Genomic DNA, 24,611 nt, shown 5'->3' on the forward strand with positions numbered 1-24,611 from the left:
AAGAAGAAGCGGAGAGAGGAGAAGAAGAAAGAAAAGGACCCCAACTCCCGACCCCCCGCCCACGACCACCGACGCCCGATGCCACCAACACCCGAGGCCCGACGCCACCAACCCCGGACCCACGACCCTCGACCCCCGACCCCCGACGCCACCGACACCCGACTCCCGACCCCCGACACCCGACACCACTGACCCCTGACACCCGGCTCCCGACCCCCGACGCCTGACGCCACCAACCCTCGACGCCCGACGCCACAAACCCCCGACCCTCGACCCCCGACCCCGGACGCCACTGACATCCGACTCCCGACCCCCAACCCCCGATGCCCAACACCACTGACCCTGACCCCCAACTCCGAACGCCCGACACCACTGACCCCCGACGCCACTGACCCTCGACCCCCGACCCCCGACCCCCTACCCCCGACCCCCGACGCCACTAACCCCCAACCTCGGGCTTTTCGGCCTTCCAGAGGCCCACGAGGTCGTAGTTTTGTAAATTATGAGTTAGGCCACATATTTTCTGATTATGTTAATTATAAAAACATCATATTTGTGTTGATCGTGTGAATTTCAATGTGCAGTTGTTCAACGACCTCCACATGCGTTGGACGAGCTCCGCCCATCCGTTTGTTCGTGAGCACAAATGACTTCTCCTCCAACCCCCTTAATTTGCTGTGTCCCGGTCTTTGTGCCGATGAAACTTGCTAGCTATAGGTTTCTTCAATCATGAGTATGTGTGACCAGTATGCGTCTCCTGTTTGAAAGGGCGACATCTATAAATATGCATTTCTTTGCATATTTACAACCGCCATCCTTTTGAATTGTCCAACATTTTCCACGGACAGCCCGAGTATGTGTAGATTGGGTTTGTTTTCCCGTATGTTGTGCTCCCGATTCGATGCGGAATTTCGTCAGTGCCTCCCCTGTTGTTCTCCAGGTACACATCATCTCTCCTTATTGCCGAGACGTGTATCAGGAGAACAGCGGGGAGGTGCTGCCGAAATTCTGCGTCGCATCTGGAGCACAGCATGGGAAAACGAACCCAATCTACACATACTCGGGTGGGATTAGGACCTATCTTTACCTATTAGCGTGTAGGTTGCATGGACGTAATAAAACTGACAAACTTGATTAGCGTATGAATGTAGATGATGAATTATATATTTATTTCTTGTGCCCCCATAGGTAGCTAGGCAACATGAGTGATTGTGCTTGGATGTACACTGGTCACCCTAGTCAGAAAGACATGACCCATGAATGGTTACCAAAAACCAGGGGGTTTGTGAGAGCCGCATTTGCAAATGGCCAACAAAAAACATGGTGGCCCTGTCCCAACTGCGACAACTGGAAATAGCAGACAGAGATTGAAATGGGTAAACACCTGCAGAAGTGGGGTTTTACCCCTAATTATACGGTGTGGACTTTTCATGGTGAGTCTGACCAACGTGCGAGAGCTGAGGTGATTCTTCGTCGCACCGACGAGCATGGTACCGGGATTGAAGACATGGTGCAAGACTTTGATGATGCTCGAGATTCGGATGATGAGATGGAGGAATCTACAAAGGCCTTCTATGAAATGTTGGAGTCTCCAAAACGTCCTCTCCACGAGAAGACTGAGCTTTGTCAGCTGGATGCCATCGCACAAGTAATGGCTCTGAAGGCTCAATTCAACCTAGGAAGAGAATGCTACGACGCGATGATGACGATATTTGGACGCTTTCTACCCAAAGCCCATGTACTGCCTGCAAACCTGTACCAGTCAGAGAAAATCCTCCGTGTACTTAAAATGCCCTATGAGAAGATACATTCCTGTGAGAATGGATGTGCCTTATTTAGGCTTGAGTATGCGTCCTTGAACTATTGCCCCATTTGAAACTCTTCCAGGTATATTGTGGTAGACAACGGCATGGGTGAGAAGAATCAGACCAAAATCCCCATTAGTGTTCCTTGGTATATGCCAATTGTACCAAGACTTCAACGTCTTTTCATGGTCGAAGAGATGGCCAGACAGATGACATGGCACAAATTGGGCAAAAGAACCGAACTAGATGCGGATGTGAACAAGATGCTGGTACACACTTGAGATGGTTTTGCGTGGAGGCACTTCGATGCATTACATAAGGATAAATCAGAAGATCCAAGACAACCTAGAGTTGACATAAGCACGGATGGGTTCAATGTGTATGGTATGATGGCAGCAGAATACAGTTGTTGGTCTGTATTTGTCATTCCACAAAATTTGCCACCCGGAGAGATTATCAAAAGAAAGAACATTTTCCTGACGTTGATAATTCCAGGGGCGAACTATCCAGGGAAGAATATGAATGTGTACATGCAGCCGCTTAAGGATGAGTTGCAAGAAGCCTGGGATAATGGGGTCAAGACCTACGACGCGGCTACCAAAACAAATTTGAAAATGCATGCTCGTACAATCACTACAAATTGTTTACTGTTACTGTTTCAACTACTATTTTGATGTGCTACTAAAACTTTGTTGAGGAAAGAGATTCCAGGTTAGATTCAATTGGCAACTTCAATGCTAAGACCAATAAATATTCTTTCGTCCCCCTTGTGTTGAATCAATAAATTAGAGTGTAATACTACCCATGAAGACTATTATGATCCCCTATAGATGTGGGTTATCAGGACATTTTTCTTGCGTCGTTGTCTGGCAGCATAGCTCTACTTATTGAGTTCACTTGGGATTCTCGTTTATCATGATGAAGAAACTAAAAGACCCTAAGAATAATATCATACCATGTGGAATGAGGGGAGGTAAGGAACTCCCATCTAGCTATGCATTTGATTCATCTAATATTTTGTATCAGCTTATGAGACCTCCACCTATTATTCAATCTGATACTGCTTCTACTAAGGAGGATGTTAATGAGGATGCCAACAAGGATTGTGATATGCAAAAAGCATATCACTCCCCGATAAAGAGGCAATTGAAATCCAACTAAAGATGATCAACAGACGAGAATTTGAATTTCAAATGAACTTGACATACCACATAGTAACTAGGTCACCTTGTTCTATAAATACTAGGTGTCCTCCAATATATTACATATCTTAGGTTTGTGATGCGCATAGAGCATAACACTCACCCATAATGTGATGACCGTTAATATCTCAAAAGAGCTCGTTAAGATGCAACAAATATGCAATGAGGGCACGGGAGAGCACACAAAACTATAGGACATGCATAAAAACCTACACATGCTAGATAACAGAAATCAAGCATAATAGGAGGTACAAGATATACAAGCACATTCTAGGTACAAAACCTAAACATGAGAGGGGATAGTAACTTTCAATGTAGATAATATATACACGTTACTGCAAAGAGAAACATTGGAATAACAAATATGATGATGGTCTTCTTGACTTGGCATGAGCCATAATAAATGGAGAAATTATATTTCTTTATGAACTAGCCAAGTCTCTGATGCCCTCCAGACACCTATTGATCAAGTTCTAGCTTGATGGTCCCGAACCAAGTTGGGTCCTAAGAAGTTAGTAACAATAGGCTTGGCAACCCAAATGGCGAAGAAGTTTCACCACGAGCCCATCTAATTCCACGTCGTAGACCTCTCCAACTCCTACCAGGCACTCCTAGGCCATCCCGCCTTGGTGGAAGAACATATGCTCCCTTTGTGGTTTTGATAATTCATGACAACATACATTGTCTCTTGGCTAATAGTTTTATCTAGCTTATTTCAGATATAGTCCATAGAGAGTGCTGGCAAAGGATTGTGAGGAGAATTTCCAAGAAGAACAAGAAGAAGTGGATGGAATAGGATAGGCCAAGCTTCAAGCCTCAAGACTCTGCATTTTACTTTATGTGAGAAATCACAATTGACTCCATAGGAAAGCTAATACTATTAAAAGGGGATGATGTATCTATGATGATCTGGTTGCTCAAGTGCTCACAGGTAGCCACCAAAAATACTCATCCAATCTCCCACAAAATCTCTGTCCAAAGCCTATACATCAAAATTGGTTCCACCAACTTTATCCACTCGGTCATACCAATTTTCATCAAAGACACAACCTATGCCCACATCCTAGTATCTCGGTGCCACCAACATTCTATTCGGTGCCACTGAAATCAATGACCAACTTTCTGGTTAGCCATTTTCAAAAATCAGAATTTTTGAGTTTTGCAAATCGGTCTCATCGAGATTTGGAAACTGTCGTGGGTCACCCATATCGGTACCACCGAGATTTCTATATCAGTCTTACCGATAAGACAAAAGTTGCCACATTTTGCACTAGTCGATGCCATAGATTTTCATTTTGGTTTCACCGAGTTGGGTAATAATGTTGTAACAGTTGGATTTTTAGGGATGCCTATATATACCCATCTACCACCTCTCATTCGTAGAGGAAGCACTCAGAACACACATACACTTGCCATATTCATTTTTCTGAGAGAGAGCCACCTACTCATGTGTTGAGATTAAGATATTCCGATCCTAGCATTTGAATCTTGATTGCTAGCCTTCCCAAGTTGCTTTCCACCCAATCAGCATCTTTTACCCAAGCCAAATCTATGAGAGAGTGAGTGCATATTGGGGAGACTATCTTTTAAAGCACAAGAGCGAGGAGCACATCGTACTACCGCATCTATTACCTTTTGGAGGGTGGTGCCTCCTAGATTTATTAGGTGTCTCTTGGGATCCTCCTACTTCGAGTTGTGGAGTTGAACCAAGTAGTTTGTAAAGGCAAGAATATCGCCTACTTCGTGAAGATTTACCCCAAGTGAGGCTAGTCCTTCGTAGACATAGGCCATGATGGAATAGACAGTGTTGGCTCTCCTTGGACCCTTTGTTGGTTGTTCCCTCCGTGTCTCGCACGGCCGTGACCCTCCGTGTGTTGAGGTCTCCATCAATGTGGACGTACGATAGCACCACCTATCGGAACCACGCCAAAAATACCAGGTCCATCTTTGTGTTTGATCTTCCTAAACTCTACTCCTTACTTTACATGTGCATGTATTTACTTTGTGCCACTATACTCGCAGACTTACATGTGTAGGGTGTGTATGATTTTCTCTAAATGCTATAATATTCCCACAATTAAAATTGATAAAAGGCTATATTTTAATTTTTCAAGTAGTCTATTCACCCCCCCCCCTCTAGACATCACTTCTAGTGACCCTCAATTGGTATCAAAACGTTGGTGTCCATAGCCTTGGTTTAATCATTATTGGAGGAAGATGGATGTGTCTAGTTTGGGGAATCTTAGTTGTAGAGTGCCTATTCTCAATGGGGAGTATTATAGACAATGGAAAGGTGAAATTATTGATATATTTTATAAATTCCATTTGAGGAAATATGTTGAAAATCCCTATGTGCCTCCCATTGATCCCTTACATACTTCTCATGATGATGAAGTTAATATGCTTGGCAATCTTAAAACTATTAGTCTCATCATTAGAGTACTGCCAGGAAATGTGCTTAATCAAATGAAGAACTTGATGTTATTTTCCAAAAATCTATTGTCTTTCACAAAATGAAGTTGAATGATCCTAACTTTGATAATTGTCTATTTGAGCTTCGTGACCTCATGCATGCTAAAGGAGATGTCATTACCATCAATAACATCATTGTTGAAGACATTCACATTCATAAACTTGAACATTGTTATGGTCAAAATTCTAACGAATCTCTTGATTCTCGTGACGAGGATATTCCATTTGACGATGACAATGTGGAGCATGGCTAGTATGATCTAGATGACATGTTTGACATGGAATATGAGAAGACCATGAGGAGCCTAAGTCATATTAGCAAACCTTAGAGACTACATGGCAACAGGAAAGGAGTGGATACTTGACAGTGGATGCACCGATCACCTGATCGGAGATAAAGACATGTTTCATGAGATCACACCAAACCATGGACCACGAAGGTATGTGATGTTTGGAAACAACCCCAAGGGTAAGGTACTTGGCCTTGGTCAGGTGGCTGTATCTCATGATAGTTCCATTCAAAATGGCATGCTTGTTGAATCTCTTAGCTACAATCTTCTTTCCATATCTAGACTAGCGGATTTTGGTTTCAATGTGCTATTTATGGAAGTTGACCGCCAATTGTTACGTCAAGATAATCATAACATGGTATTTACTGGTTTTCATACAGGTGATCAATACAATGTCGATTTCACTAAAAAATCCAAAACTCGTACATGTCTTATTGCAAAATCTTCTAAAGTTTGGTTATGGCATAGAGGCTAGGACATGTTGGTATGCACAATCTTGACAGGATTATCAAAGGAGATCATATTCTTGGTGTTAAAGATGTTATATTTGATAAAGATGGACTTTGTACTTCTTGTCAAGCAGGAAAACAAGTCGGCGAAGTCATCCCATGAAGAACATCATGACTACTAGAAGGCCACTTGTAACGCCCAAGATGCGATCCTATCCTTATTTTGCCGTGAGGGCCTCGACAGGGATAGAAGCGCATCTCGTCATTTCGCAAGAATGGATATTGTTAAAAGTACATGTACTCAAAAGATGAGTATAAGGAGTTGGTTTACACTTGCCACACGCTACATGAAGTTCACATCAATACAAAAATATACAGACATCATGAAGAAGAGCAGGGTCCGACTATGGACGAAAACAAACGATAAAGAATGACGTACATCCTTGCTATCCTAGGGTGTCGGCCTGGAACCCATCATAGATCGATGAAGAAGAAAAATAAACTCCAAAAGCACAATCATCGCACTCACATCATAATATCACTTTATCTGTACCTGCAACTGGTGTTGTAGTAATCTGTGAGCTACATGGACTCAGCAATCTCATTTCCAAAGGTATCAAGACTAGCAAAGCTTAATGGGTGAGGTATGGTTAAGTAGTGAGGTTGCAGCAGGCGACTAAGCATTTATTTGAGGTGGTAACTTATGAGTACAAGTATAAAAGAGGGAGGATGGTCTACACACAACAGACGTGAATTAATGATGATCAAATGAATGATCCTGAACACCTACTTACGTCAAACATAACCCCACCATGTCCTCGATCGGAGAAGGATCTCACGAAAAAGACAGTCACGGTTACGCACTCAGTTGGCAAGTTTTTAATTAAGTTTACTTCAAGTTATCTACAACCAGATGTTAAACAAAGTTTCCAAGTTTGCCAAATAACCGCGGGCACCACTTTCCGAAAGATTTAACCCTCCAGGGGTGCTCCAACTAGTCCATCACAAATTACCACAAGCCGCATAGAAAGCCTCGACCACGAAACTCGTGATCTCGTAGGATTCCTTAGTGGAAAACCTCAACTCTGGGATAGCCCAAAGGATGACCGGAATCCCGATGCACAAGATATTTCATAAAAGGTAAAACAAGTCCAGCAAGGCCGCCCGACGTGTCGACAAACCCGATAGGAGCCGCGTATCTCGTTCTTAGAACACGACTGGATGAGACTAGCTACGAGTAAAACAAATCCTCGAGTTTCCTCGCGGTGGCCCCACAGGGAGCTCGTTTTGGACCAACACTCATGAGGAGCACTGGCCCAGGTTGTTGATTAATTATCCACGAGGTCCGTAAAGTCCCTATGCAATTTCATTAGGTTACTACGCAAATGTAGTGGCAAATTAAGTTGGGCCTTGCCAGAAAAGCTTTAGCTAAGACGAATTATCAAGGGGGTCCCCATAACAACCCCGATCGTGTTAGGAGTGCTCAATTATGGAATATAACATCGGTAGTCGAAACTAAGGTGGCAAAGGTGGAACAAAACATCAGGCTAGAAAGCCAAGACTTCCACCATTTACCAAGTATATAGGTCCATTAAATTAATTAGCAATTATATGGTGATATAACAAGAAACCCATGTTATCACATGGAAGCAACTGAAGCTGCAACTAGCAACGCTAACACATGGTTAAGAAAGCGGTAACATGGCCTATAATTGGTTTGTTAGGTTTTAGAAAGGTTGAAGGTTTCATGGTAATGTTGAGAGGCTGACATTTAACAGGTGGTAGGCAACGAGATATAACGAAAGAAACAAGATAACTATCATGGCATTGATAGTAATTGTATCTAGGGAAATAATCGTCTTGCCTGAGATTCTGCTCGAAAGAAGAACAAATCCGTGAAGGAGACGAACCAACGTAGTCGAACGGATCCTCACATTCTGACACGCGTGCGGAACTATAACGAGAAGAAGCAAACCGGAAACAAGAATCAACACACGATATTCACCACGGCACATGCACGATATGATACACAACCTAGTATGATGCATGTCCATTTCAGTTATGCAAGGCATGGCATGGCAATTCACAACAATCAAGCACTACACATTAAGTGAATCTCAATATGCAAGGAGTTGCGTATTGATGAAACTCCACATACGGATTATTTAATTCACCACCGTTTAGGTACACGGCAATATTAAATGTTTTTAAACATGGAAAGAGGTGAAGCACGTGATTCTACACGGCATTCCAGTCGGTTTACACATTATAACAACTGAACGGAGCTAAGATTAAAAGATACGTGCAACATAGGATATTATGCCATGAATGCAACATGCATGCAATTTTATTAAACACTGGAAATAATGATATGAAGCATGTGTCGCCATGGCGAACGAAAGGGAACCATGGAGGCAAAATGGAAATGATGCCACGGTTCCGTTCCGGTCAATGAGATACCGGTGCCAACGAATTGGGGGCGTGTGCGTGTCATGCCAGGAATGATGGGGTGATCCCGGTTACCGGGTTCCCATGTGTTGTGGGCATGACAAAAGAGGGGCAACGTGCAACGAGTCATCAGATATGGTGCAAACATGTGTTTGATCTCGTACATCACATGCATTCAGTCCATGAGTAATCGTCTCGCTGGTTATACCTATGAAGCGTGCGTTCGGGGCGGGTTGATTTCGTTGAGGGAAGTAGTCGTTCACGGGCCGTCGTGGATGTCATGGAGGTAGTGGTACTCGGCGATCTTGTCAAATCCACAGCGACGGTAGTGGAAGTAGTGGTACTTGGCGCATCATCTTCTCATGGCGAAATTCCCACGGGGTGGTCACTGGACTTTGCGGCCTTTGCAACCAACAATACATGGTGGTCTTAGCTTCGGTCTTGTGGCAGCAAAGGTAAACAACAAGGGAGGTCTCCGATGCGATGCACATGAAGTGGTGGTGGACTTGCGGTGCTGGACAGGGTCAACGCGGGGAGTGGCGGGGCGATGCAGATTGGCACGAGGAGGCATGCACTCGGCTTGGCACTCGGATGGATCCCAGGTGAGTGAACCCGAGGTCAATGACCACAAGCGGCGCTGGCCTCCGTCTCCACCTGACCATCAGAGGCAGGTGCTATGCAACTCTAGGAAGCTGGGTCTTGGGGGCGCGGAGGAGGTCCCGTAACAGTGGGGAACACGGAGATGACGGACTACGGTGGAGGCGGCGACGGTGGCTGGGTCGAGGTCGTCGGCTGGGTGATGATGATCGGCTCGGGTAGGGGAGCTCGCTGCGCCGGGGCGAGGCCGGGGCTTTGGTCGCTGGCAACAGCTGCTCTGGTGTTCCAGCTGACGAGGCCGATGGGACGGACGCGGAGGCGCGACCTGGTCGAGGAGAAGAACAACGCGGGAGGAGGTTGAGGTGCTCCTGGATGGCGACGGGAGGGAGGACTCGAGCTGGAACCACACGACGACGGAGGAGGCCGTAACACTGGTAGCCAAGCCAAGGGAGATGGGCGCGAGGAGCTACTCTCCTGGTGTTGGCGGCGCTGGTCGGGATGGAATCATGGGGAACGAGAGGAGATATCGAGAGTGGAGGGGATCGGGCTAGGGTTGGAGGTTAGACATGCCTTGGGCCAGCTGGGTGTGGCGGAGAGAAGGGAAAAGGGAAAAAACAGCCCATGAAAGAAACCAAATAAGTTGCCCTGTTTAGAGATAAAAGGATTTTTCTCTTCTATAAATGAAAACAGGAAGCAAAAGAGTTATTTGGAGAGTCTAATAAATCCAAAGTGAGCTGCAACTAACATGTCGATACTACAAAATATTTCAGAAGCACCACAACTTCAAATGGAGTGAAAAGAGAAAGAGCGTTGACTTAGAATATTGGAATCAAAATAAATTTCAATTGCAAGTGCGATGATGGGTGATTCTGAAATGTTGGAATATTTTATAGTAGCACCCTAAAATATTGGGAGGATAGGATATAAAGAGAATCATCACGTCAATCCCTCAATATTCATAGATCGAAGATCCATGCAATTTATTTATTTGAGTTGATGACATGATGGCATGATGACATGATGAAGGCAATAAAAAAATAATTAACACGGCGACAACAGAATAAAAGGGGAATCTTCTGGAGCGTGGGTCTCGGGTTGTTACAACTCTACTACACTAACAAGAGATCTCGCCCCGAGATCTAAGAATGAAAGGGAAAGAGGAAGAGAAACAGTAATAGGTAAACTTAGTTGATTGTTGACAAACGAGTGAAACCAATGATCCTTGAAGGTTGGCATGAGATGACGAATGATATGAGAAACAAGCAAGAATTCACACAAAATTTCGACAGCACTTCAATAGGTAATTGAGAACAAAAATTAGATAAGATGGAAAGATCTTGACAAGATTCACAACAAACCAATTAAATTGATAAGCAAGGAAAGAACATGATCTTGACAACCATAGATAATTGATATAAAAAAGAGCAACATCACAACATCTTCGAACAAGAGAATAGAAACTTGAGCATTGGAAAGAAAAGAATAGAGAATAAAATGACACATTCTACAACAATTGAACTGGAAGAGCACGCTTAGAAAGAATAGTTGAACAGAGTTGTTGGAAAACCAACAACGAAAAGAACAAGGTTGTTGCGGGCATATGGAAACCCTCTCAAATAATGAGGTGACAACCAACCAATAGCGGAAACAATGAATGCTTGGAAGCAACAAGATATGAAAAACTTCTTTCACCAAGAGGATATATTAAGAACTTGGATCAATGATAATCGACATAATAGCAACAATCCTTAGACAAGCTTTAGGTGAAATCTAAACCAAGATGGCTCAATGAAGAAATCATGGGTTGAAAATATCTCATGACCACAGAATTGGTGGGTTTAATTATCTAATTCTTGAACAAGTTCTCTTAAGACTTCTCCGCTAACAATAATGCTATAATACCACCTCAAAGGATAAAGGAGGAAGAATTGCACTTTGGAAAGCAAGAGAGAGAAAACTTGAGGTACTCCAACAAGAATATAGAAGAACACGTGGAGAAAGAATTACGTCCTTGATGAACCACCATTAAGAACCACTTGGAAGAACTCAAAAATGAAAGGATGATAGACAAGAATTGAAGGTTGAAAAGAATAAGATTATGACCTTGCAAAGATATAGATGAAGCTTCACGACGAGAAACTTGAGAAAAACTTGGAACTCCTGAAAGAAAATAAAAAAATGAAGCACTTGGGATAAAGAATTTGATATCATGAGCCACTCCGGAATAATAATTAAAATCACCTTGAAGAAACAAGAATAAGAATTATGTAGTGCATATCCGTCATCAGGTTAAATGGATGACAAGCAACAGATTTAGCATACCACTTATTCTTCTTGAAAAGACAATGGAGAGATAGATAAGGCACACACTTTAAGAAGTCTTGAAAAAACCACCGGTAAGAATTCACAAATGAATGAGAATACCATGAATGAATGAAGATACATGAGAACGAAGAGATCATGATCAACCTGAAGAATTTAGAACATATGGGGATATTAGAAATGAATGGAAAACATGAGAACGAAGAAATATTGAGCCACCTAACAGAAATCTTGAATGAGGCACCGGAATAAATGAGATACGAACGAAGAGACAATAATTGAGAAGAATTTGAGAATGAAAGCTGCAAGGTGAGAACGAAGAAATCTTCTGAAAGGATGGCCTTCGGAGGATCAAGAAATGAACACGACACTGAAATGCGTCGGACGGATATGCAAGGAATTACTCACGATTGGAAACAATTTGAGATTAGAGCACGAAGCTGAGATGACAACCTTCAAAAGAATTGACAAGGATTTAAGAGAAACACTTCTTCAATCTTCAAGATGAGAAAGATGTCAAGAAGCACCATCAAGAATTGCTGAGACACTCCGGAATAACGAAGAAAGAAAGGTTGAGCCAACAAATAAAATTGATTTGGCGATCTTGGAGAGGAAATATGACTCATGGAATTCATACTTATGTCACACTTGAAAAGAATTAGAGATCTTCGAGAAAGATTACAAGGGCTAAGAAGATCCTAGGAAAACCTGTGGGTTATGGGCCCACTCAAAAGAAACCACCATTGAAACAATTGCTTAGGAAGAGAGATATTGCACCGATATAGAGAAAACTTGATGAGGTGAGAACCTAGAATAATTGAAAGGATTGAAAACAAGAAACTTCTAAGATATCTTCAACACTCCGGATAGAATTAGATATCTCAACTCATAGCAATAACCCGTCGAGTGTATCACATCCGCCAACACAAAATTAGAGATCTCGGAAACTCATATATCTTAGTTCCTCGAAAACACAATGATACTAAGTATGGCGGTACCCCCGAACTCTTTGCACCAGTACTGGGGATGTCGGGCTTATCTCCCCACTACTAGTATTGAAGCAATTTCGAACATCCTCCGTCCTGAGATACTAAGAAATCTGAATGATAACGCTCTGCTCAAGAATCCCTTGGAGATCAACTTCCCATAATAAAATCAACACATCACGAGGCACCAAGTCAGAACTCCGTCACATCGACATCATATAGATTCCAAAAATATCCACGTGATCCTAAAAAAATTTGAGTGAGAAGAGGAGTAGAATTAAAATTCTTACGTCAAGATTCCTCATCAGAGCATAGAAGAGGAAAAAAAGAATCCTACTCTCCGATATATAACTAGACTCAAAGCAGTTTTTCGCTAGACACGGCTAGGCCAAGGTCAATCAATCAATGAGGCTCCTAGATTGGTACCGCTCTGATACCAACTTGTAACGCCCAAGATGTGATCCTATCCTTATTTGGGCGCGAGGGCCTCGACAGAGATAGAAGCGAATCTCGTCGTTTCGCAAGAATGGATATCGTTACAAAGACATGTACTGAAAAGATGAGTATAAGGAATTGGCTTACACTCGCCACAAGCTACATCAAGTTCACATCAATACACCAATATACAGTCATCATGAAGAAGAGAAGGGTCCAACTACATACGAAAACAAATGATAAAAGAACGGCATCCATCCTTGCTATCACAGGCTGCCGGTCTAAAACCCATCCTAGATCGATGAATAAGAAGAAGAAGAAACTCCAAAAGCACAATCATTGCGCTCACGTCATAATATCACTTTACTAGTACTCGCAACTGGTGTTGTAGTAATCTGTGAGCCCCAGGGACTCGGCAATCTCATTTCCAAAGGTATCAAGACTAGGAAAGCTTAATGGGTGAGGTATGGTTAAGTGGTGAGGCTGAAGCAAGCGACTAAGCATTTATGAGTACAAGAATAAAAGAGTGGGGATGGTCTACGTACGGCGGAGACGTGAATTAATGATAATCAAATGAATGATCCTGAACACCTACTTACGTCAGACATAACCCCACTGTATCCTTGATCTGAGAAGGAGCTCACGAAAGAGAATGTCACGGTTACGCACTCAGTTGGCAAGTTTTAAATTAAGTTTACTTCAAGTTATCTAGAACCGGATGTTAAACAAAGTTTCCAAGTTTGCCACATAACCGTGGGCATGGCTTTCCGAAAGATTTAACCCTGCAGGGGTGCTCCAACTAGCCCATCGCAAAATACCACAAGCCGCATAAAAACCTTCGATCACGAAACTTGTGATCTCCCCGGATTCCTTAGTGGAATACCTCAACTCTAAGATAGCCCAAAGTATGACCGGAATCCGGATGCACAAGATATTTCGTAAAAGTTAAAACAAGTCCAGCAAGGTCGCCCGATGTGTCAACGAACCCAATAGTTGCCGCAAGGACTAGATACGAGTAAAACCAATCCTCGAGTTTCCTCGTGGTGGCCCCGCACGCAGCCCGTTTTGGACCAACACTCATGAGGAGCACCGGCCCGGGTTGTTGATTAATTATCCACGGGGTCCGGAAAGTCCCTATTAAATTTTATTAGGTTATTACGCAAATGTAGTAACAAAGTTGGGCCTTGCCAGACAAGCTTTAACTAAGACGAATTATCAAGGGGGTCCCCATAACAACTCCGATCGTGTCAGGAGAGATTCATTACAGAATATAACACTTGTAGCCGAAACTAAGGCAACAAAGGTGGAACAAAACACCAGGCTAGAAAGTCGAGCCTTCTACCTTTTACCAAGTATATAGGCCCATTAAATTAAGTAGCAATTATATGGTGATATAACAAGGAACCCATGTTATCACGTGGAAGCAAGTGCACCTACAACTAGCAACGCTAACACATGGTTAAGCAAGTGGGAACATAGCCAATTAGTGGTTTTCTAGGTTGTAGAAAGGTTGAAGGTTTCATGACAATGTTGAGAGGTTGATGTTTATTAGGTGGTAGGCAATGAGATATAACAAAAGAAATGAGACAAATAGCAGGGCATTGATAGTAATGTTATCTAGTGAAATGATCATCTTGCCTGAGATTCCGCTTGGATGAAGAACGAATCCATGAAGCAGACGAACCAACATAGTCGAATGGATCCTCACATTCCTACACGCTTGTAGAACTCTAACAAGAAGAAGCAAACTGGAAAAAAGAATCAACACACGATATTCGGCATGACACATGCATGATATGATGCACAACCTAATACGAAGCATGTCCATTTCAATTATGCGAGGCATGGCATGGAAATTCACAACAATCAAGCACACCACATTAAGTGAAGCTCAATATGCAAGGAGTTGCATATTCACGAAACTCCACATATTAATTATTTAATTCACTTCCGTTTAGGTACACGGCAATATTAAATATTATTAAATACTAGAACAACTGAACGGAGCTACGGTTAAATGATACGTGCAACACAGGATATTATGCCATGAATGCAACATGCATGCAGTTTTATTAAACACTGGCAGGAATGATATGAAGCATGTGTCGCCATGGCGAATGAAAGGGAACTATGGCGGAAAAACAGAAATGATGCCACGACAACGTTCCGGTCTGGACAACTCGCTGAGATATCAGTGCAATGAATGGGGAGCGTGTGCGTGTCATGCCAAGAATGTTGGGGTGATCCCGGTTACCGGGTTCCCATGTGTTTGGGGCACAGCAAAAGAGGGGCAACATGCAACGAGCAATCAAATATGGTGCAAACATGCGGTTCATCTCATACATCACATGCATTCGGTCCACGGGTGATCGTCTCACTGGTTATACCTTTGAAGCATGCGTTCGGGGCGGGTTGAATTCGTCGAGGGAAGTAGTCATTCATGGCAGTCGTGGACGTCGTGGAGGTAGTGGTCTTGTCGAATCCCCGACGACGGTAGTGGAAGTCATGCTACTTGGCGCATCATCGTCTCATGGCGAAATTCCCACGGGTTGGTCACTAGACTTTGCGACCTTTGCAACCAACAATACATGGGGGTCTTGGCTTCGGTCTTGCGGTAGCAAAGGTCAACAACAACGGAGGTCTATGATGTGATGCACATGAAGTGGTGGTGGACTTGCGGTGGTGGACAGGGTCAATGCTGGGAGTGGTGGGGCGATGCAAATGGGCACGAGGAGGCATGCGCTGGGCCTTGCCACTCGGGATGGATCCCAAGAGAGTGAACCCGAGGTCAACGACCACTAGCGGCGCTAGCGTCCGTCTCCACCTGATGAGCAGAGGCAGGTGTTGTGCAGCTCTAGGAGGCTGGGTCATGGGGCACGGAGGAGGTCCCGTAACAGCGGGTAACGCGGAGACGACACATGGATTCTAGTGGAGGCAGCGGCCAGGTTGAGGTCGTCGGCGGGGTGAGGACGATCGGCTCGGGCACGGGAGCTCGCTGCGATGGGGCGAGGCCAGGGCTTCAGTCGCTGGCAATAGCTGCTCTAGCGTTCCAGCCGATGAGGCCAATGGGATGTATTTGGAGGCACGGCCTTGTCGAGGATAAGAATGGCGCGGGAGGAGGTTGAGGCGCTCCTGGATGGCGACGGCAGGGAGGACTCAGGCTGGATCCAGACAACGACGGAGGCGTCCATGGCACTGGTAGCCGAAGCCAAGGGAGATGGGCGCGAGGAGCTGCTCTCCTGGTGTTGGTGGCGCTCGTCGGGGGGGAATCATGGGGAACAAGTGGAGAGATCAAGAGTGGAGGGGGTCAGGCTAGGGTTGGAGGTTAGACAAGCCTTGGGTCGGTTGGGTGTGGTGGAGAGAAGGGAAAAGGAAAAAACGGCCCATGAAAGAAACCAAATAAGTTGGCATGTTTAGAGATAAAAGGATTTCGCTCTTCTATAAACGAAAAAGAGGAAGAAAAAGTGTTATTTGGAGAGTCAAATGAATCCAAAGTGAGCTGCAAGTGACATGTGGATACTACAAAATAATTCAAAAGCGCCACAACGTCAAATGGAGTGAAAGAGAAAGGGCGCTGACTTAGAATATTGGAGTCAAAAGAAATTGCAAGTGCAAGTGCGTTGATGGGTGATTCTAAAATATTGGAATATTTTATAGTAGGACCCTAAAATATTGGGAGGATATGTTATAAAGAGAATCATCATGTGAATCCCTCAATTTAAATAGATCCATGCAATTTATTTATTTGAGTTGCAGAAAATTTAATGACATGATGGCATGATGACATGATGAATGCAACAAATAAATAATAAACATGGCAACAATGGAATAAAAGGGGAGTCTTCTCAAGAATCGGTTTCGGGTTGTTACACCACTCGAGCAGCTTCACATGGATCTCTTTGGTCCCAACACTTACAAGAGCCTCGGTGGGATTATTTTTGTCTAGTTATTGTTGAATATTTTTCCAGATTTACATGGGTATTATTTCTTGATGACAAGTCAAAGGTGCAAAATATATTCAAGAACATCGCACGAAAAGCCCAAAATCAGTTTGAAGTGAAGGTCAAGAAGGTTTGGAGCGACAACGGATTGGATTTAAAGAACACAAATGTGGTACTTTTCTTGACGAAGAGGGTATCCCACATGAGTTCTCGGCGGTGTACACACCTCAATAAAATGGAGATGTTGGGAGGAAGAACCAGAATCTCATAGAGATGGCTAGAATGATGCTTGACGAATACCAGACGCCATGACACTTTTGGGCAGAAGCCGTGGAAACAGCTTGTCATGCCAAAAACCGACTCTATTTACACAAGCTGCTTGGTAAAATGGCATATGACCTACTCATAGGTAACAAACCCCAAGTTGGATACTTTCGAGTATCCGGCTCAAAGTGCTACTTTTTTGATAAGCATCATCGTTATAAATTTTCTCCTAAATATCATGAAGGTTTCCAACTTGGTTACGGATAAAACTCTCACACTTACCATGTCTACAACAACTTCACTCAAAAAGTTGAAGAGATAGTACATGTGAAGTTTGATGAATCTAATGGTTCGCAAGTCGAACAATTGCCAAATGAAGGAACCTTCGGAATCCATCCAAGACTTGTCCATCGACAAGATTCGTCCCATGGAGGTGAAGGAAAGCACTTCATTAACACAAGTGGAAGCTCCTACTTCGCGTCAAGGCGAACCATAAAACGACATGGAGGCATCCACAAGTGGTACACGACAAGATGAAGAGGAGGCGGAAGTACATCATGAAGATGCACCACAATCTTCTTCACAACCACCTCAAGGTGACAAGACCTTCAACGACAAAGAAGAAGAATATGATGATGAGGAAGCTCCACCATCCAACAGGAAAAAGTTGTCACAAGTTCGAGCACACATGGACAAGAATCATCTAGTGAATAAAATTTTCGATGACATACAAACCGGGAGAATCACTCACTCTAAAACTCGTTTAGCTAACTTTTTTGAGCATTACTCATTTATCACCAGCATTGAGCATATGAAGCTAGAAGAAGCACTTCAAGACCCGGATTGGGTGAATGTCATGCACGAAGAGTGATACGTCTCCATCGTATCTACTTTTCCAAACTCTTTTGCCCTTGTTTTGGACTCTAATTTGCATGATTTGAATGGAACTAACCTGGACTGACGGTGTTTTCAGCAGAATTGCCTTGGTGTTATTTTTGTGCAGAAATCAAAGTTCTCCAAACGTCCTGAAAGTTTACGGGGAGCAGTTTTGGAAAATAAGAAAAATATCTACGCCAAGTTCCACCTCAGGGGGTGGGCCAGTGGGCCACAAGCCCTGGCTCCGCCACCACCCCCTGGTGGCAGTGGGCAGGCTTGTGGGGCCCACACGGCTCTGCCGCCCCCAACTCCAGCTCTATAAGATCCCTTTCGTCCCAGAAAAAATAAAAAGGGAAGTTTTTGTCGTGTTTTCGATACGGAGGCGCCGCCACCACCTGTTCTTCATCTCGAGGGCAGATCTGGAGTCCGTCTTGGGCTCCGGAGAGGGGAAATCGTCGCCATCGTCATCATCAACCTTCTTCCCTCTCGAATTCCATGAAGCTCTTCGTCGTTCGTGAGTAATCTATTCGTAGGCTCGCTGGGCGGTGATGAGTAGGATGAGATCTATCATGTAATCGAGTTAGTTTTGATGGGGATCGATCCCTAGTATCCACTATGTTCTAAGGTTGATGTTTCTACTACTTTGCCATGCTTAATGCTTGTCACTAGGGCCCGAGTGCCATGATTTCAGATCTGAAATTATTATGTTGTCACCAATATATGTGTGTTTTAGATCCGATCTTGCAAGTTGTAGTTACCTACTATGTGTTATGATCCGGCAACCCCGGAGTGACAATAACCGGAACCACTCCTGGTGATGACCATAGTTTGAGGAGTTCATGTGTTCACCAAGTGCTAATGAGTTGGTCCGGTTCTTTATTAAAAGGAGAACCTTAATATCCCGTAGTTTCCTTTTGGACCCCGCTGCCACGGGAGGAATGGACAATAGATGTCATGCAAGTTCTTTTCCCTAAGCACGTATGACGACACACGGAATGCATGCCTACATCACACTGAAGAATGGGAGCTAGCCACATATCTCTCCGTGTTATAGCTGTTGCATGATGAATATCATCCAAACAAATCACCAACCCATTGCCTACGAGTGTGTCCTACTGCTGTTACTTGTCTTGCTCTGCTGCTGCTGCTAGTACTGTTGCTACTGTAGTTACTTGCTTTGCTCTGCTACTGTTGCTATTACTGTCGCTCGCTACTATTGCTACTTGCTACTGCTGTCACTAATGTTGTTCCTTGTCGCTGCTATTGCTCGTTACACTGCTGCTACCTGCTACAATCTTGATTCGCTGATCGTTGATGGGAACTGACAATTTCCGTCAACGAGGCAACTTGGCGCCATTGATACAATCGTTAGGAATAGTCTGCCGTCAACAGATCGTTTCTGACACTGTTGTTATCATACTACTTTGCTACTGAAACTTTGCTTGCAGATACTAATCTTTCAGGTGTGGTTGAATCTGACATATTCAGCTGCTAATACTTGAGAGTATCCTCTCACCTCCTATAGGCGAATCAACAAATTTGGGTCGAATACTCTACCCTCGAAAACTGCTGCGAACCCATGCGCTGGTGGGCCATCAACAACATTCTTCTAGTTTCGTTGCCGGGGAGTGCTAGCGGCATTCTTCTGGTGCCGTTGCAGGGGAAGGTTTGTTGTCATCAGCATTCCTCTAGCCATCGCTAGAGATTGCAATCAAAGAGCTACACAACTTCGAGAGTAATGAAGTTTGTACACTCATGGAGAAACCCTAGGACGAACACAACATCATCGATACAAAATGGTGTTTCGCAACAAGCAATATTAAGATGGACAAGTGGTATGCAACAAGGCACATCTCTTAGCTCAAGGTTACACGCAAGTCAAAGTTATGGACTATGGTGAGACCTATGCCCTCGTTGCTAGAGTTGAAGCCATTTGTATTCTTCTCACTTAAGTGAATCACCATGATGTTATTATGTACCAAATGGATATCAAAAGTGCCTTTCTAAATGGTGAAACTGGGGAGCAAGTGTATGTCAAACAACCTCTCGGCTTTGTGAAACCTAAGAAACCTAATCACGTTTATAAACTTCGTAAAGCTTTATATGGTCTTAAACAAGCCCCACGAGCTTGGTACAAATGCCTAACAAAGTTTCGCATTGAAAAGGGTTTTGAGATTGGTAAAATTGATGGAACCTTATTAACTAAAAGAGTTAATGGTGAACTATTCGTGTGCCAAATTTATGTGGATGATATTATCTTTGGATCTACTAACCCACTTTTTAGTGAGAAGTTTTGAAGGTTGATGTCTTAGAAGTATGAGATGTCCATGATGTGTGAGCTGAAAGTCTTCCTTGGTTTGCAAATCAAACAAACTAGAGAAGGTATGTTTATCTCTCAAACCAAGTACACCAAGGACTTAATCAACAAGTTCAACATGCAAGAGTGCAAAGGTATGAAAACTGACATGCCTACTAGTGGACATGTTGACCTCACCAAGGAGGACAAACAATTTGATCAAAAGGTTTATCAATCAATGATTGGTTCATTGCTATATCTATGTGCCTCATGTCCTGATATCATGTTGAGTGTTTTCCTGTGTGTCCGATATCAAGCAACACCTAAGGAGTGTCATCTAAAGGTTGTGAAAAGAATTGTGAGATACTTGATACATAAACCAAACTTTGGCATATGGTATACCAAGGGATATTTTTTTTAGTCTTGTTGGCTATTCTGACTCGGACTAACTGATAAAAAATCCACCCGAGTACATGTCAGTTTCTTGGGAGATCTCTTGTGTCTTGGTCATCCAAGAAACAAAACTCGGTATCTCTATCTACCGCCTAAGCGGAATACATTGTCGTCGGATCATGTTGCACGCAATTACTATGGATGACGCAAACTCTTAAAGATTATGGCATTCATGTGAAACATGTTCCATTGTTGTGTGACAATGAAAGTGCTATGAAAATTGCCCATAATCATGTGCAACATTCTCGAACAAAACATATTCAAGTTCGACATCATTTAATTTGAGGTCATGTTGGTAAAGGAGATATTAATCTGAAGCATGTTTGTACCAACAAACAATTGGCTGATATCTTTACTAAGCCACTTCGAAAGTGTTTTGTCACTTGAGGAATGAGTTGAACATCATTGATGTTTCAAACTTGGGCTAGACTCACTCGGATACATGCAAGGGCATGAGCTTACTTGATTATTCTTGATACTATTGATATGAAACTATCATATATCTTGCAAAACTATGCTCCTCGTATTGCATCTAACGTTTTGTAGGTACTTGTAAGAACTACACTTCACAAGATTGCCATCAACTCACATCAAAAGCAATCTTGTCATGGCCAAGTATCAACAACCCTTTCTTCGGAGATGAAGGAAGAAGAGAACAAAATAATATCCTTGACAACTAATTGATGATTAAATTCACTCTTGTCATTTGGATATATTGTATTCTTCCTTGCATGACTAACGGATGTAAGTGAAAAGAATATCAAAACAACAAGGATTGCTCCCAACTCAAGATGAACCTCATCAACATTGAGCATCCACATACAATTTAACCTACATGCCATGTCATCAATATCATTCGAAGGTATGTACTCATATCCTTGATAAATCTTTCCACCAAGTCATGAGGTAAAGAAACTCAAGTGATATAAAGACATTAAAATGCTTCACGAAAAATGGTAACCCAATTTTGCGCTTAACGATTAGTATGACCTATGATCAATAAATCTTGCTTGACTCCTCAAGTCAACATACTCTAATATAGGTGACCTAGTGCTACCTCTTGAGCCTGCGTTGGTTTTTCCCTTGAAGAGGAAAGGGTGATGCAGTAAAGTAGCAGTAAGTATTTCCCTTAGTTTGAGAACCAAGGTATCAATCCAGTAGGAGTATCAAGGCAAGTCTCCAAAGTACTTACGCAAAAAACAAACAAACTTGCACCCAACGCTATAAAGGGGTTGTCAATCCCTTCACGATTGATTGCAAGGTGAGATCTGAAGGCGGAAAGTGCAACAAAGTGAAAGTGTAGAGCTGAAAATATGAAGTGAAGTAGACCCGGGGGCCATAGTGTTCTCTCATGATAGCAAATATTACGGTGGGTGAACGAATTACTGTCGAGCAATTGATAGAACCACACAAAGTCATGATGATATCTAAGGCAATGATCATACATATAGGCATCACATCCGAGACAAGTAGACCGATACTTTTTGCATCTACTACTATTACTCCACACATCGACCGCTATCCAGCATGCATCTAGTGTATTTTTGTAAATTTTTGTTTTTCATAAGTGGGGGAGAGGAAAACGAGAGGCAAAAAAGTAAATGCAAGAGATGAGTTTGCGAAAGTTACTTGGATAAGCTTCACTTAGAATAGTCCCCGGTGCCAGAAATTGACACGTTGAAGGGAGACTATTCTTGACTTGATACTCCCCGGCAACGGCGCCAGAAATTCTTCTTTCTACCTCTTGCGCTTGCTTTGGGTTTTCACTTGAAGAGGAAAGGGTGATGCAGCACAGTAGCAGTATGTATTTCCCTCAGCTTGAGAACCAAGGTATCAATCCACTAGGAGTATCAAGGCAAGTCTCCAAAGTACCTGCGCAAAAACAAACAAACTTGCACCCAACGCTATAAAGGGGTTGTCAATCCCTTCACGATTGATTGCAAGGTGAGATCTGAAGGCGGAAAGTGCAACAAAGTGAAAGTGTAGAGCTGAAAATATGAAGTGAAGTAGACCCGGGGGCCATAGTGTTCTCTCATGATAGCAAATATTACGGTGGGTGAACGAATTACTGTCGAGCAATTGATAGAACCACACAAAGTCATGATGATATCTAATGCAATGATCATACATATAGGCATCACATCCGAGACAAGTAGACCGATACTGTCTGCATCTACTACTATTACTCCACACATCGACCGCTATCCAGCATGCATCTAGTGTATTTTTGTAAATTTTTGTTTTTCAGAAGTGGGGGAGAGGAAAATGAGAGGCAAAAAAGTAAATGCAAGAGATGAGTTTGCAACAGTTACTTGGATAAGCTTCACTTAGAATAGTCCCTGGTGCCAGAAATTGACACGTTGAGGGGAGACTATTCTTGACTTGATACTCCCCGGCAACGGCGCCAGAAATTCTTATTGCTACCTCTTGAGCTCGCTTTGGTTTTTCACTTGAAGAGGAAAGGGTGATGCAGCACAGTAGCAGTATGTATTTCCCTCAGTTTGAGAACCAAGGTATCAATCCACTAGGAGTATCAAGGCAAGTCTCCAAAGTACCTGCGCAAAAACAAACAAACTTGCACCCAACGCTATAAAGGGGTTCTCAATCCCTTCACGATTGATTGCAAGGTGAGATCTGAAGGCGGAAAGTGCAACAAAGTGAAAGTGTAGAGCTGAAAATATGAAGTGAAGTAGACCCCGGGGGCATAGTATTCACTAGAGGCTTTTCTCATGATAGCAAATATTACGATGGGTGAACGAATTACTGTCGAGCAATTGATAGAACTGCGCAAAGTCATAATGATATCTAAGGCAATGATCATACATATAGGCATCACGTCCAAGACAAGTAGACTGATACTGTCTGCATCTACTACTATTACTCCACACATAGACCGCTATCCAGCATGCATCTAGTGTATTGAGTTCATAACAAACAGAGTAACGCCTTAAGCAAGATGACATGATGTAGAGGGATAAATTCATGCAATAGATATAAACCCGATCTTTTTACCCTTGATGGCAACAACACGATACGTGCCTCGCTACCCCTTCTGTCACTGGGTGAGGACACCGCACGATATGAACCCAAAACCAAGCACTTTTCCCATTGCAAGAATTGTAGATCAACTTGGACAAACGAAACCCACAACTCGAAGAGAATTACAAGGATACGAAATCATGCATATAAGAGATCAGAGGAAACTCAAATAATATTCATAGATAATCTGATCATAAATCCACAATTCATCAGATATCGACAAACACACCGCAAAAGAAGATTACATCGGATAGATCTCCATGAAGATCATGGAGAACTTTGTATTGAAGATCCAAGAGAGAGAAGAAGTCATCTAGATACTATCTATGGACCCGAAGGTCTGTGGTGAACTACTCACGCATCATCGGAGAGGCAATGGTGTTGATGAAGAAGCCCTCCGTGGCCGAATCCCCCTCCGGCAGGGCACCAGAACGTGCCCGAGATGGGATCTTGTGGAAACAGAAGCTTGCGGTGGCGGAAAAGTATTTTCGTGGCTCTCTCCCGTGGTTTCAGATTTTTAGGGAATTTATAGGCGGAAGAAGTAGGGCAAAGGAGCCATGGGAGGCCCACAAGCCTGCTAGGCACCCCCCAGGCTGCACCTAGGGGGCTTGTGGCCTCCACCGGGGTCCTTTGCCTTGGTTCTCAAGTTCCCTGCGTACCTTCTGTTACGGAAAAAATCTTTCCGAAGGTTTTATTCCGTTTGGACTCCATTTAATATTCTTCTCTGAAAAGGGTA

This window comes from Hordeum vulgare, chromosome 7H (assembly GCF_904849725.1).
Source record: "Hordeum vulgare subsp. vulgare chromosome 7H, MorexV3_pseudomolecules_assembly, whole genome shotgun sequence".
NCBI lineage: Eukaryota > Viridiplantae > Streptophyta > Magnoliopsida > Poales > Poaceae > Hordeum > Hordeum vulgare.